Source organism: Triplophysa rosa, unplaced genomic scaffold (assembly GCF_024868665.1).
Source record: "Triplophysa rosa unplaced genomic scaffold, Trosa_1v2 scaffold167_ERROPOS91937, whole genome shotgun sequence".
In the NCBI taxonomy this organism is placed as follows: domain Eukaryota; kingdom Metazoa; phylum Chordata; class Actinopteri; order Cypriniformes; family Nemacheilidae; genus Triplophysa; species Triplophysa rosa.
The window spans coordinates 3,724-19,507 of record NW_026634169.1 but is presented as its reverse complement, the minus strand read 5'-3'; the positions used below and the strand labels follow the sequence as shown (position 1 = coordinate 19,507).

Here is a 15,784-nt window from a genome sequence, read left to right as displayed (position 1 = left end):
CAAAAATATTATCAAAAAGCTTTGTTTCTGTTGAAGCACTATAGTGCTCATGTAGATGTAAGGTGCTGTAATACAATATATGTGCAAATTAATGCTGAAAAAATAAAGAAAATAAAGATTTGGTTCATTTTCATACATTTTAATCTAATTCGTCAGAACCTATACATACAGTACATACACACATTAAGAAAAGCCAAAAATCAACACAAATTTATATAAGATAGATCTAGCTATAAAAAAAATGCATTTTATACAGGGTAAAATTATCTTGCCTACACTGTTAAAAAAAATCTGTGAAAAAACGGTAAGAAGTCTGGCAGCAGAGTTTCCAGACATTTTCCGTAAAATTACGGAAAAGAACCGTTTCACAAAATTACATAAAATGAACTGTAAAAATACAGAGCCAATTTTATGGTCAAAATTGGTTAAATTACAGTATAGCACTGTTGATAATTGCTCATTAAACTGTGTAAAAACAGATAAATTATATCAAAATACATTAAAAAGCAACTTCTTTTCAGGGTAATCTCTGTAAATTTAGGAATTTTTAAGTAATTTTATTAAGCTTCTCTGTCAATCTACAAAGGAATTTACTTTTAAAAAACATTTTAAATGTATAATAACTAAGAAACTACTAATAAAAACCAAATGTCTATACATTTACCAGTTATAATAAAGATATATATTATTAAAATACACCAAAAGTAGCTACATTTAAAACCTACAATACTGTTAATTAAAAGTAATTAGCAGTTATTTGAATCTATCAGGTCACAGGCCTACAATAATTTCCTGTTAAATTCTTTACATGTAAAATAAATACGCAATATTAAAAAACAGTACTTTATTTTGTACCTTCAATGAAACAGAAAAAGACATTCTGGGGAAATGCAAAAATATTTATTTTTTAAAATGTTCATCTGACAGTGGGAATACAAGCGGAGTATATCAGATTCAGAACATAGCTCTGTACATGCAAGGTATTCGTTACACATCTAGACATTATTTTAGCAACTTGAGTCATATAGATTACTTATGCTGCCTATAGGTGACTTAGATTGTCAGAGTTTTGGTCCCGCTCACTGTCATTATATGCCTTCTATAAATCCTGAAGTTATCTGGTGAAGAAAGAAAAACATACATTTTAGATGGCATCAGGTAAACCTATTTTTCAGATATCAACGGTCGCAGCAAAATACTCAGACTGTCTGCAAATCTCTATGTACATTATACACTATATTCAGTTTACTTTCTTATAGCAAAACCTCCCAAGAGTTACTTTTGCAGTAACATCTTGCACAGTCACAGTGGACCCACAAGGACAACACAAATTATTAATAATGAATATTATAGGAAAATGATACCGTGTAGATCAAATTTAATTTATTGCCACTGTCAAAGCAATCCTATGGAATCAAATTACTTGTCTGTCTTTGGCAATGTAGATTTTAGATTATAAACAGTCCAATCTTTTCCATACCTGGATTGTTATGGTCATCTGCTGTAGATTATCACAAGCAGTAGTTCACAGTACCTGAAAATAAAATATTTAAAATAAAATTGTATTACGTTCACACGTACAATGTAGATTTTAGATTATAAACAGTCCAATCTTTTCCATACCTGGATTGTTATGGTCACCTGAAGTAGATTAGCATAAGCAGTCGATCCACAGAACCTGAAAATATTTAAATACATTGTATTACGTTCACACAAACAAAGTAGATTTTAGATTATAAACAGTCCAGTTTTTTCCATACCTGGATTGTCATGGTCATCTGCTGTAGATTATCACAAGCATTAGATCCCTAGAACCTGAAAATAAAATATTAAAAATAAATTGTATTAACATTTACACATACAAAGCACAAGTTCCACAGATAGACATACAAAACATCAACAAGAAAATTAAGATATAACGTTAGTGTCACGCTCGGAAGAACTGGACTCAAGGGCAGATTCAAATCAAAAGAATTTAATAAATCAGCAAAACAAGAGTCAAAAAACAAAATAACGGAACAGAGTTCCGACAATCCCAAGGGTGAGACAGAGGCAGGGTCAAACAGGCGTGTGGTCAGACGAGTGGCATACAGTGTCCAAAGGGAAATCCAGAGAGTAGTCAGACGAGCGAGGGTCGACCGAGGTGCAAACAGGATCCAGAGCGAAAAGGCAAACTCGTAATCCCAACCGGTGAAGAAGACTAAAGGAGGATCCAGCACCGAACAAGCAGGTCAGTCCCGGGAACAAAACTCCAAACAAAAACACTCACGGTAACTACGACTAGAAGAAAACAAGATTAGAATATTTCCGAAGGTAGCAAGAGCGGGGTACACCATACAACGCAACAGCAACTAAGGAAAGAAAAGAGAGGAATATAAAGGGGAGAGTTGACGAGTAGAGATAAGAGACAGGTGTGCGCTGCTGAGCCGCTCGGCTGATTGCCAAACCGCGTCAGCTGCGCAACAGAGTAGTGATGAGGAGAAAGTGAGACAGTGAAAAGGAAAATCAAACCCGGGACCTGACAGTTAGAGTATTGCTATGAAATTAAAACAAAATGTATAGGGAAAACATTAGATCATTTTTACCTACACTGCAAAAAGTGCCATTCTTACTAAGCAGCAGTTTTGTCTCGTTTTTATTAAAAATATCTAAAACTTCTTAAATCGATATACAATTACTTGACAAGAAAAGTGACCTAAGGTATTTAGGCTCGGTTTCACAGACAAGGTTTAAGACTAGTCCCAGACTAAAATGAATTTTGAGCTGTCTTAACTTAATTTTTTTTAAATATATCAGTGCCATTGTTTTGTTTTAAGATGCACATCAGTAATGTTTTTTTCTGTTGCATTTTAATAAAAGCAACTTAAAAAGCCTAATTTAACTAAGGCATAATCCTGGCTAAGGCTAAGCCTTGTCTTTGAAACCGGGTCTTAGTCTTGTTTTATGTAAAATTATATAAGAATTAAGTACGTTTATGGTAAAAACAGGCAAAAAAATCTGCCAATGGGGTGAGATTTGTTGTCACTTTGCAAGAATGTCATTTTTTGCAGTGTAACTTTACCTACAGGTGTAATAATCATCTATCTGGATCGGAAACACATTTCTATAACCAAAAACGTTTATAAAAACGTCTCTGAAAAAAAACTTTTATCTTGAAAACACAAATTACTGTATTATATGTACTAACGTTAACCTTACTCCTCAGCTAACCATAGCTAACATTACAGTAACGTTAGGCCTCCAGGTTTATCAGAAGAGTACTAACAATTAGCTTTAAGACAAAAAGTGCAGCACACGACATGAAATAATAGAATAATCGTTTAAATGTGTTATAAAACGCTTACCTCATCCGGCGGTCGGTTGCTCTGACTGACATGGTGAGACCAGTATAGTGAAGCAGGCGCTAATGGCGCGTTGTTCCCTTTCTGTCGTTCTCTCGACGTTGTGTCGAACCGACAGAATGGGGTTTGTCTTCTGAGTATTTAGAAAAGGCCAATGAAAATTGGCGAATGAAATTTGCATGCCGGGCTCCTCCCCGGATGTCCGGGTATAAGAGGGAAGCCGGCGTGCTCATTCATTCACCTTTTGTTCTTCAGAGCCTACGCATCTGGTGAGCTTCTCTACGATCTGGATGATCTTTCTTTCTGCTGGAATCTACGACGTGGACAGCGAATGGTCCATTCCTGCAGTGACTCTCCCCTGGGCGTCTCGGCAGTTCCGGAGGTGTTCGAGCAAATTTCCTTTTCTAAAAGAGCAAATTTCTCCAGCGTGGCTTGTCCCGCTGTTCTCATGGGTGCAACACACTCATCGAGGAGGGGGACGGACACAATGCCTGCTTCCAGTTCGCTGGGGCAGACGTTGTGGATACGTCCTGCCCGCACTGCGGGCGGTGACGATTCAGACGTTGCGTCACAGGTGGCTGTGTTCCCACGGGCACTCAGCCACCACCTCGTTTGCTCCCCGTTCCGTGGCGGCAGGACTACGGCCCTGCCGTCCGCTATGGCAAGCAGCGAGGGTGAATGAGGATTACTGTGAGCGATAATCCGCCAGCCACGGGCTCACGGACCGTTCACACCTCGTTCGCTCGTCTGACCGTTCCCCAAAAGAGACAGGTCCGCCGTTCTTATTCCTCAATCACGTATTCGGACACGATGCGTGATGATGAGAGGTCTCTTGCGAGCATCGGGGGGTGACGTACTGCCATCCTGACTCCGACGATTCTTCGGGCTCCCTCCCTCGGGGGGTCGAGCCCTAGGAAAAAGCGGATGTCGAGATGTCGGCCATGCTTTCCCGGGCCGCCGTGAGTGTTGGGTTGCAGTGCCCGCACTGCCTCTCCTGGCGTGCTCGCGGCTGGTTACATGGCGCCTCGGGTTTGAGCGCGGCTCCAAGCCGCGCCCGCCCCCAGTGCCGTGTTTACCGGAAGTGCATGAAGAACTTTGAAAGACCTGGAACGCCCCTTCCCGGCACGTTTCACGTCAAACAAAGTTCTGCTCACCCTCTCTTCCCTCGAGGTTGAGACAGCTGGAGGATCGTCGGTGTCCCCCAGGTGGAGTATGCCGCCGCGGTGCACTCGTGCCCGTAGGTGCCGTGCCACCTGGGGGGGCTCGACCTAGACTCCCGTCCAAAGCATGTGGTGTCTCGGCATCTCTGGTGTCTGAGAGCTTACATTGCGGCGGACCAGCTGCTCTCCTCTCTCCACGCTATGGCTCCTGCCAGGCCAGGGCGTTGAGAGAGTCCACGAGGGTAAGACCGACCCAGCGCTTATGCAGGAACTCCGCGCCGTCACCGACCTCGCTCTACAGGCGACCAAGGTGACCACGGGGGCCCTGGGTCGGACGATGTCCACACTTGTGGTCCATGAGGAACTCCTCTGGCCGATACTTGCGCAGATGAGTAACGCTGAGAAGGTCCGCTTTTTCGACGTACCCGTCTCGCAAGGGGGGGCTGGTTGGTGTTACTGTGGAGGGTTCTCGACAGTAAAAAGCAGTCTTCCGTGCCGCAACTCGGCCACCTCGGCCGTCGAGTCCCGTGCACTGTCTGCTTCCCAGCAGCCCTGGTCCTCTTCAACGCCTTCCAGTGACCTGGAGGAGACAGCGAAGAGGAGACCATCGCCCCATCAGCAGTCGCGGGCAGCGGCTGTCATGGGATCACCTCAGGGGGATCGAGGCTACCATTGGGCCCGACCCCAGCCACAGCGCTGGTAGGTCGGATAGGGACGGTTCCTGCCCCGTCCCTCCATCTGCTGGCCCCCTCCGGGGGGCTAGCGCCCACTTACTCTCAAAAAGGAGAGTTTCCTCTCTCTCTGGGTTACCTCAGCCGCTCTCACCCTCTGCACGACGGTGAATGGCAAACTCGACGTTGCGTCATGGCAAAGCACAATGTCGAGTATAAACACCAGCCCTCAGCACTCTCAGTCAGACAGTGCGTTGAGCTGCGCAGTCGCCAGTCAGGAAATATGGTAGAGCCGATCTCCTCCCCGGGGGGCCTCCCCTGGCAAGGAATCCGTACTGCTAGCCATCGAACCACCCTCCGCGGGGGCGATGAAGCAGATCAACCTCTAGTCCCCTGTCACAGTTCTGGGAGCCCCCAGACTGTCAGGCGGGCTGAGGAAGACGATCCGTCTCGGCTACGCGATTCAGTCGCTACACGTCCGCCCAAGTTCCGGGACGTCCTTTTACCTCAGGCAGAGGCAGGGATGCCCCCATACTTCGGGCGGAGGTCACCTCCCTTCTGGTGAAGGGAGCGATCGAGCCCGTCCCACCAGCCGAGATGTCCAGCGGGTTTTACAGCCCGTACTTCATTGTCCCTAAGAAAGGCGGAGGGTTGCGCCCTATCTTGGGTCTGTGTGTTCTGAACAGGCACCTACACTAGCTGCCTTTCAGGATGGTCACGCAGAAGCTCATCCTGGCATCCGTCAGGCGTCAGGACTGGTTCATGGCAATCGACCTGAAGGACGCGTACTTTCATGTCTCGATCCTCCCTCGACATTGGCCGTTCCGACGGTTCACGTTCGAGGGACGGGCATATCAGTACAGGGTCCTCCCCTTCGGTCTGTCCCTCTCTCCACGAGTCTTTACGAAGGTCGTAAAGACTCGTGGAGACAGACAGTCAGCGGTCCCCCTGTAACAAGAGGCTCCTGGGATTCATGGCATCCTCGGCGGGGGTGGCCCCCCCTCGGGTCGATGCATATATGACCGCTCCAACACTGGCGGCAGAGTCAAGTTCCTTGGAGAGCGTGGCACACCGGCAGCAGGCGTTGGTCACACGCTTTTCTGCCGACACACCCTAAGGGGTGCCGTGTGCAACGGGCGAGCAGTGTCGGGGCGGTGGACGGTCCCCCCGCCTGCGTTGGCATTCAACTGCCTAGAGTTGTGGGTTGTGCTACTTGCATTGAGGAACTTCCTCTCGTGCAGGGAAGCGCGTGCTGGCCCGGTCGGACAGCACAGCTGCTGTGGCGTATTCTTCACTCACAGCAGCTAACATGACTCGCCCGACGCCTCCTCCTCTGGAGTCAGCAGGTGATCAGCTCCCTGCGAGCCACACACATCCCAGGCGTCCTGAACCAGACAGCCGATGTGCTCTCTCGTCAGTTGACACCTTGCGGAGAGTGGCGACTCCCTCCCCGCGCAGCCGGCTCATTTGGGGGCAGTTTGGCCAGGCACAGGTGGTCCTGTTGCCTCCCCGAACTCCTCCCATTGTCCGCTTGGGTACTCCCTGTCCGAGGACCCTCGGCACGGATGCCCTTGCGCACAGCTGGCCGCGGGACAAGCGGAAGTACCTTCCCCCCAGTGAGCCTCATTGCACAGGGCCTGTGCAAGGCCAGGGAAGAGGAGCATCAAGTGGTACTAGTTACGCCCCTTCGGCCTAACCAGGACTTGGTTCTCGGAGCTGAGGCTCTGACAACAACTCCCTCCTGGCCGCTCCCCCTGGCGGACAGCTTCCCCAGGGGAAGGGGCACGTTACGGCATCCCAGGCAAAACCTGGTCTCCATGTCTGGACGGGACGAGGAGATCCTGAGTGACCCACCCCCGGTCCGTTTGGGACGTCACTCAGGCTAGGGCTTCGGCCACTGGGCGGCTATACGCCCATAGGTGGCGCCTCTTCTCGTCCTGGTGCTCTTCTCAGCGAGAAGACCCGCGGAGTTGCTCGGTCGGGTACGGCTGTCCCGTCCTCAAGAGAGCGGGGGAGTAACCTCTCCCCTCCACACTGGGAATGTATGTAGCCGCTACGGCCGCTCATCATGACCCAAGTGCTGGTTAGCCTCTGGGACAGCACGCTTGGTCATTAGGTTCCTAAGGGGCGCGAGAGGGTGACAACCTTACCCGCGCTCCTACCCTCTTGCGACCTAGGGGCGGGCCTCAAGAGGCCCGCGCCCCTTCGAGCCTTCGGGGTTCCTGCTCTTTCTCAGTCTTGATAAAGACGGTGTTCCGCATGGCGCTCACCTCCAAGAGGGTAGGGGATCTACAAGCACCCTCCGTGTCCCAGATTGCCTAGAACTCGGGGCCGGGATTCTCACGTATCTTGAGACCCCGCCCCGGCTACGTGCCCAAGGTTCCCACCACTCTCCCGAGAGACCAGGTGGTGAACCTGCAGGCCTCCCCACCGGGAGGAAGACCCAACCTATCCGTGCTTGTGTCCAGTACGCGCACGGGCCTCTCTTGGACCGCAGCAGAGCCCAGAAGCTCTGAGCAGCTCTTTGTCTGTTTCGGAGGTCAGCAGGAGGGCTGTCTCCAAACAGAGGCTGGCGCACTGGATCGTGGATGCCCTCGTTAGGGCATACCGATCTTTTTCCTGCCCGTTGGGGGTGAGGCCACCCCTCGTGGCTGGCTCAGGGCGCCTCCCTGGCAGACATCTGCGGAGCTGCGGGTTGGGCTATGCCTAACAACTCCGTGAGGTTCTAATACCTACGCCGGAACCGGTGTCAGCCCGCATCCTGGCAAGGTGTGGGACCGGCAGCCGGTAGGGCTACGCCTGCGGAAGCCCTTCCCCCTCCGGGGGGAGCAGTGGCGATCCCGCCTCACTTCTTTCCCCTCGGGTAAAGAACAGGCATTCCATCCATCACTAAGCACCCTTCCAGGGGACAGGCTGGGCAGAGCAGCCCTGCCCCTTAGGCCGGGGAACAGTTGAGTTATCTCCCACATAGCTCTAACCGGACCTAGTGCTCCAGACGTGGTAACCCCCCCTCCGTGGGCTGTTCCGTCTGATGTATCCTCATGAATGGTTCCCACCTTGGCAACCCATGACCTCCCCAGGTGGACTCCCACCTTGCGGTTAACTCCTGCAGTCCGCACATTCCTCCCATGAGTTCTCCCCTGATGGTGAGACCATGTGGTGTCTCCACTAATTCCTCCCTAGGTAGGTAGTGGCCTCTGAGCGTTTCCCCCGGGGGGAATAATGCTTACCCAGTGGCCCTACGGTGCCGGGCGGCTTCTCGCCATTTAGAGAATAGGCCTCCGCCCGTGACGGCCGGCGTTAGGGGGCTTCCCAACTTTTTGTGGAAAGCTCTGGGTCCCCCTTCCTCTCCACTGGAAGGTCATAATTTGCGCTAGCGTGTTCGTCTGACTCGCCCAGGCCAGTCAACGTCGCTCCGCAGAGATTGTGACGCGGCTCAGTGCTGTGGCGTTTTCCATAGGAACCCCATTCTGTCGGTTCGACACAACGTCGAGAGACCGACAGAAAGGGAACGTCTTGGTTACGGATGTAACCTCGGTTCCCTGATGGAGGGAACGAGACGTTGTTGTGTGTCGGAACCGGACTATTGAATGGGTTGTCTTTGAGAACCTATCATCTTCTGAGTATTTAGAAAAGGCCAATGAAAATTGGCGAATGAAATTTGCATGCCGGGCTCCTCCCCGGATGTCCGGGTATAAGAGGGAAGCCGGCGTGCTCATTCATTCACCTTTGGTCTGAGGAGCCTAAGCATCCTCCCCCGACCGCTGGGTGGGCGGCCAGTGTTGTGGCATGAGGGACACAACGTCTCGTTCCCTCCATCAGGGAACCGAGGTTACATCCGTAACCAAGACGTTTTCCTCACAGTTTCAAAAGTATTGGCGCTTTAAATGTAGCCTACATGTCATATATTTCCATCGGAGCAGAAGAAATTTCTTCACTGTCAGTCGCACGCTACTGCTCACTGCTGTTCTCAGAGATGTTTCCCGCGGTGCCTGCCTGGCTACCATAGGAATCCACTGGAGTTTAAAAACTCCCGCTGTGGCTCTGCTGCTCGCACTAGTACAGCCACTCACAGCCGTTAGGACGCAAGTCCGGCAAATTTAAATTTGCAGCCTCTGATTGGATGATGGAAGTCTTACACAACTAAAATATATATGCCCAAAAGGAGAGTTATAAATTTGATTGCAGATTAATTACAATATTGTTGTTTAAATTACAAATACTGCCGTACTGTAATATATTACTGAAATTATTACAAATTGTTAAAATACTGTATGTTGTATTAGTTATAGTGAATCGATAACCGTTGCACACGTACATACTTTATTTTAATATTTAATATGTTAGGCAAAGTTTCAAAAACGTAATAGGATCTAGCAGTTTTACTACAGTTTACTATATTTAAGTTGTCAAAATGCAAAGTTGTATGTTGTTTAGGTGAGAACAAAAAAAAATGTCAAAATAAATTACATTTGTGTCTGTAGAACTACCAGTTGACCTCTAAAATACCCTAAATATATAATGACCTTCAACTGCATTTAATTACAAAGCAGTTGCAATTTTACATATTTTTTACAGAGAAAATCCGTAAATTTTTACTTCATTGCATTTTGGGAATTGTAAAAATACTATAAATTGCTTTTAAAAAAACATAATATTTCTGTAATTTAAAATTACAGGAAATTAACCATAATTTAATAAGTAGTATTTTTAGTACAGCAAAAATCTGTAAAATAACAGCCATTCACTTTTTAATGGAAAAAAGAAAAAATTCTGTAAAATAATACAGACCATTACCTGTAAAATTACATTTTTTTAACAGTGTAGCCAGCTCTCACGTTGTCACAAAAGACAGTAACGGATGACAGTGTTTTAAATTATTGATATTGTAAAACATGTTATGATAAGACCTTAGTTTAATGCATATTAGCTAGCTACCAATGGTGCTCTTTGATTTCAGGGGCTGGCAGGCTGGTGTTAAGTGCACATACTGCCACCTACTGTCCGTGTGGATATTAATCTCTCACATTCATTTTACTTAAAGGGTTCATATGGCGGAAATACGTGTTTTTCTGCATCTTTGGTGTGTTATAAGTTGCCCATGCATGTATTAGACACGTAAAATTGCTAAAATTAAAGTGTCGGAACAAAATATGCATTCTATCTAAAAGTGAATGCGAACCCAGACCTGCCTGAAACGCCTCGTGTAACCACACCCCGATGAATGTACGTCACTTCGTAACATGATTTGACTTAAGACCGCCCAAATCTAAACGCAAGTGAGGTGGGTGTACTTGTAAATCTCATTGTATTGTCACCGCCCCAGCCATGTCGCGGAGACACTGTGTGTTTCGTTGCGAAAAGAAAGACTCTTTGTTTGCCATGCCAAAAGATGAGACAACTAAAAACGAACGGTTACATTTTATTTACAACACTGTTCCAGTAAAGGACAATCTGAATGTTCAAGTTTGTGCAGCGCATTTCACAGATGATTGCTTCATGAACCTGGGAGAGATCAAGGCCGGCAGTGCGCGAAAGCTTTGGTTAAAAACTGGGGCCATTCCAACCATTAAAACTTCGCTGGCGCTTCAGATTCGCAACCTGTAAGTATATTTTTATTGTAAAAAACTTTGTTACGGACTAACGCGAGTTGAGTTTGTCGTGTGTTTGTGATCTGCAAATGCAGACACAAGTGCAACGTGAAAAAAGACAACATAAGTCCTAATAATCAGTAATAATGTTCCCACTAGAGGCAACAAATGTTGTGTTTATAATGTCTTTTTATATTTAGTATTTATTTTGGGTTTATTGTCTTTGTTGAGTCGCGACGAGACGTGGCGTAACACTGGTTGATCAAGAAGGGCCAAAGTGCTCGCGTTATTTATACCATTCCCTGCTGTAATGCGAGCTTGTTTCTATCTCACACAATCTCTGTATGATGTATATGGTTGTTTGTTTATAGTCTTTATAACGTCATATATAAAAGGTAAAACAGTTAGCTATAGTTTTTAACTATTTAACATCATATTTTTTTACCTTACCAATCCTTTATATCCTGCTCAAGTTGCGCTGGCAAAGTTGATGTATCGGCTTGATCATCTTCATTTTCCGTATCAGATTCGGGCTCGAATTGATATAAGGAAGTTACGATAACATTTTATCACCTGTCAGTACAATTGCGTGGGAACATGATGTTCCGAATATGGTAAGAGGCGTTACATTTCCGTGAAACGCTTGCAGTATTCGACCAATCACTATACACTGGTTAACTGGCCAATCATAGCACACCTCGCTTTTCAGAGCCATGAGCTTTGTAAAAAATCTGCGCGTTTCAGAGAGGTGGGGCAAAGAGGAGATACAAACATGCACGGTATGTGGAAAATACAGCGTTTTTGAACCTTAAATCGTGTATACACAGTGCATTCCATCTAAAACAAATGATAATATTAGTTTTAGTCCTGTCATATGACCCCTTTAAATATTTACACATATCCCCAGGTGAAAAGGTTATTAAAAGTTTAAAGAAGCTATGACGTTTTTTCATAGTTCTATAAACAATGCCAGTGTCCAAGCAGACTGGGGTCCTTTTAAACAAAACGGCAAAATTCACTAACACGTGACAGCATGAGATATGAAAAAGTTATCAAAATATAATAACTTTATCATTAGATGGTTAATAGTCTCACAATATCCCCTTTTGCATACTGATACCGTAACACCAAGATAAAGGTCCATTTTCTAACCATGGAGAAGACAACAAAGAGAAATAAGCTACTGTATGTTATAAATATAAAAATATATTGTGGATGAAACTTATGCAAATTTAAGATATATATTTTATGAAATACTAGGTCTGTTTACTCAGCTATACAAGTATAAAAAGAACAGTGACATAACAAGCAGATGAGACCAGAAAAGTTACAGGAAATTGGACATGGCCACAAAGGATATGAATTAGCGAACTGTGGAACTGGCAATGGTTTATCTTGGAAAAATCTAGTGTATGGAAAGATGGTGAGCCACATTATCAGAATGGCATGAGTGAAGAAAACAGAAAGGAGAATGCAGAGGAAAGACTCTACTCAAAGGACACATCGGCCTGGCCTACATTTCATCAAATTATTGACACAAAATGACAGAAAAAGCCTTTAAAACATTCTGCTGGGCTATATTCTATATAAATAACAGGTGCTCTTCTGAAACCTATTATTAAAATGGGGTGAAATAGCTGTGTTAGGATACAACAACTGGCAATGTTTTTCAAAAACACAACAGTATCATGAAACAAGTAATTATCTTGTTTAGCTGAGTTTCTTAGATGTGACATCTTACAAAAAATCATCTTACCTGTTGTAGTGTAACCAAAATGTATTTTTAGGTCTCTGTGGTTACTGCTCTCTCAAGGGTGCCAGAGTGCAGTTATTAAATGAAGTATGAAAAGGAAAGGAACAATATTGAAAGGAATTAGCAGTAATAAACTGGTCAACTGACACCAACTGAACATCAGAGCTTTCTTGGAATTTATCAGGGAGACAGGGCTTTAAACTCAGTTTCACACTCTACAGCAGAATAGGATTCAATGCAGTTTCAGTTCATTACTTATATAGCACACATAAACATAACAAAGGTTGACCACAGTGCTTTACACAATCTAAAACAAAACTCCAAGAAAAAGAAAGACAAATGACTAGATGTTAAAGGCACGGGACAACAGATAGACCTTTAGCTTAGATTTAAATAGCGAGACATAGGACAGGGATCTCAAGTAAGACGGAAGTGAATTCCAGAGCCTGGGACCAATCACAGCAAATGCCCGGTCGCCTCTAGATTTAAGGCGAGTCCATGGTTGAGCCAGTGCAGACATTACATGCCAGCTGCTTTAAAAAAGAGACAGTGGGAGAGAGAGTTGCAAAGACTGACTTGACAAATGGGCTTTTTTCACCTTTTCCAGATGGTTTAATCAGGTTTTGTAGCTGTTTAGTGTCAACCATTACTGTCACTTTCGTGATATTTTGATGTCATATGCCGTTTGATATACGCAGCAGCACCACATGCAGTCAAACAGTAAGTGTCATGAAAAAATGTGGTAGTAGTAGATGTAGCATCTAACATGCTACTCTATTGTTTTTATATCAAGCAACTTTACATTACACAGTAATGGTTATATAACTTTCTATCATTACGTCATCCATAAAGATTATTTTTGAGTCCTGGCAGATTCATTTGCATCAGCAGTGAGGTGAATGCAACAACTTTCCTTCACAGCATCCTCAAGCGATGCCTTTATTGTTTTACGACCCTAGCTGTGACCCTAGTGGCGTTGACACTAGCAGCGAAAATTACATATTGTGTCTTTAACGTGAAACTTGTTACATTTGTTTTTTGGGCTCATCTGCTTGCCTGTATATGGTATGCTGTAAATTTGGTCTTTCACCCATTCACTGGTCAAAACCTCATTACTCCATTTGACCTTGTTTTTATCGTATTTATATGATGACACATTCAAGTGACCATCAATAAAGCCACAATATCATCTTTGACAACAGTGTTTACTTGTTTTTTTTATATAAAAAATAAGATAAAGAAAAAAAGATATAAAGTTTATTGCACACAGCGAGAATATGAATACTATAGGCTTTATTTTAGCCTCGGAATGACTTTCATCACTACTTTTAAATATAGATCAGTTCTATAACCGCAGCACCATCTAAAACAAAATGTCAGGCTTCACTAATCTCAACATTGAAGCACACCGGTTCTGGTGGTCAAGAGACACGCAACAACCAATCAGATTCAAAGTTGCATGTGTGCAGCCATTTTTTGTGATTTACTAATGTATTATGTGTAGGCCTACATCCAAACGCGATCAAATTAGCTCAACATTTTAATTGTTTCTATTAACTAGCATATCTTTTCGCTCCCCCCTGGAGTCGTGTGGATTTTTCTCGTAATATCACCAGACTGGAGACATTGACACCTTGTGTACACCAGATGCGAGCGGCGCAATGGGACACGGCAACAGCAAAGCATTTATTGTGCTGCATCGCTCCGCATCCATTATGGACAAAATTTTAAATGATAATGGGTTCTACTGTCTTTTGTCATGTTGCATCCCACATATCACGTCCGTTGTAGTCAGGGTGTGAGAAAATCCTCAGGAATGGGGATATTGAATTTAACAACAAGTTAGTAAACAGGCATCAAATACATAAATCACTCACACAGACAACAGAGGCAGTTTAAAGGGTGTGGAACGATGATGCAGATCGCTGGCAGGTGTGTGTAATTGCAGACAGGGGACAGGTGAGGGAGCTTGGAGAATCATAAGAAATGGAGTCCGGTGTGAAATCTTGGGGAACAAGGAGGAATTTCAATTTTGGGTAAACTGTTCCTTTAAGGGTGCAATAATTTTCGCCAGTAGAGGTCGCGAAAACAACTACATAGGCGTTGCTTGATGTTACTGTGAAGGAGCGTGGAATTATGGGAGTTGTAGTTTTCAGCTCTACTGATAATGGAAATCAAACTATCTCCATACTTTGACGTCATACACAGCAGGTCAGTCTGCGCTGGGACACATCAAGTCAAACACACATTGGATTTCTAAGCGGCTGCATATATGAAAAAAAACCACCTAACCCTAAAAAAAATCTAACAAAAGGTTTCTCAGCTGTTTTTTTGTAGTATTAGGTGTCCTTAATAACATACTAAAAGTTTACCAAAGTTTGACCACTAGAAATTTATAATTTTCAAGATGGCGTCCAAGATGGGCAGGAAGCCCTTAAAATCCTATCTCCTTCATTATTTGACCTAGCCAAGTAATCTTGGTGTCTAACCCTATGTTGTCTGGGTCTATGAATCCATTGGACTTGTCTAAATTGCACTGACATGATTACAAACTTATGGAATACATGATTTTGTGAGATTACTGTAAGGTTTTATATTTGTTTGGGGTGAACCAGAGATGTAAACGATTTAGCCTATGTCATGTAACTCCTACTCAGTACGTGTTTCTGGACACATTTTTTGCTTAAACACAGACTTGACATTCAATGTAAAAGTTATTGCACCCAAAAGTAACTTAAATTGGAGTTGTATAACTTTGATCANAGAAAACTGTGTAAGTACTAACTTATATGATGATAATCATGTTGTATTTCAGTCACTTTACATGTTTGACAGCCTAACGTCAGTAAACAACACTTGTTTTCTATTTCTTCATTTGTTTCTAGCTAATGGGAGCATCTCGTGTAAATATAATGTGATACTCACCCGTGTGAATGAGAGAGATGAAGATGAATATCTCTGTCATTACACACATTATATATGACGATTGACAGTAAACACGCGTTAAATCTCCTCATGTCTCCTCAGCGAATCTTCTCATTTACTCTTCTGATGATCTTCCACACATGAATCTCACACGTCCGATCGTCGAGTTTGACTCTTTCTTCACTTTGATTTTCGTTGATGCATTATATCACTGTTGTTCACATACTTTTACTTTCTGTTGCTTTGTCTTCCGGTTTCCGGCGGTTGGTTGTTTAACTTGACTTTCCTGCAGGTGGCGCGCGATCCCTTTAATAGACTCGTATCGTATTTAAATCACAGTCGT

The 15,784-nt window shown here is 44.5% G+C and overlaps 1 long non-coding RNA gene across 1 annotated transcript; it reads right to left on the bottom strand.

Moving 5' to 3' along the window:
- Positions 1 to 696: 696 nt before the first annotated feature.
- On the bottom strand, positions 697 to 1,818 carry LOC130549737 (uncharacterized). The gene is made up of 4 exons (XR_008962261.1): positions 1,761 to 1,818; positions 1,624 to 1,678; positions 1,481 to 1,534; positions 697 to 1,118 (listed from the first exon to the last, which is right to left on the bottom strand). It is a non-coding gene; the product is annotated as an uncharacterized LOC130549737 (long non-coding RNA).
- Between the last annotated feature and the right edge of the window lie 13,966 nt (positions 1,819 to 15,784).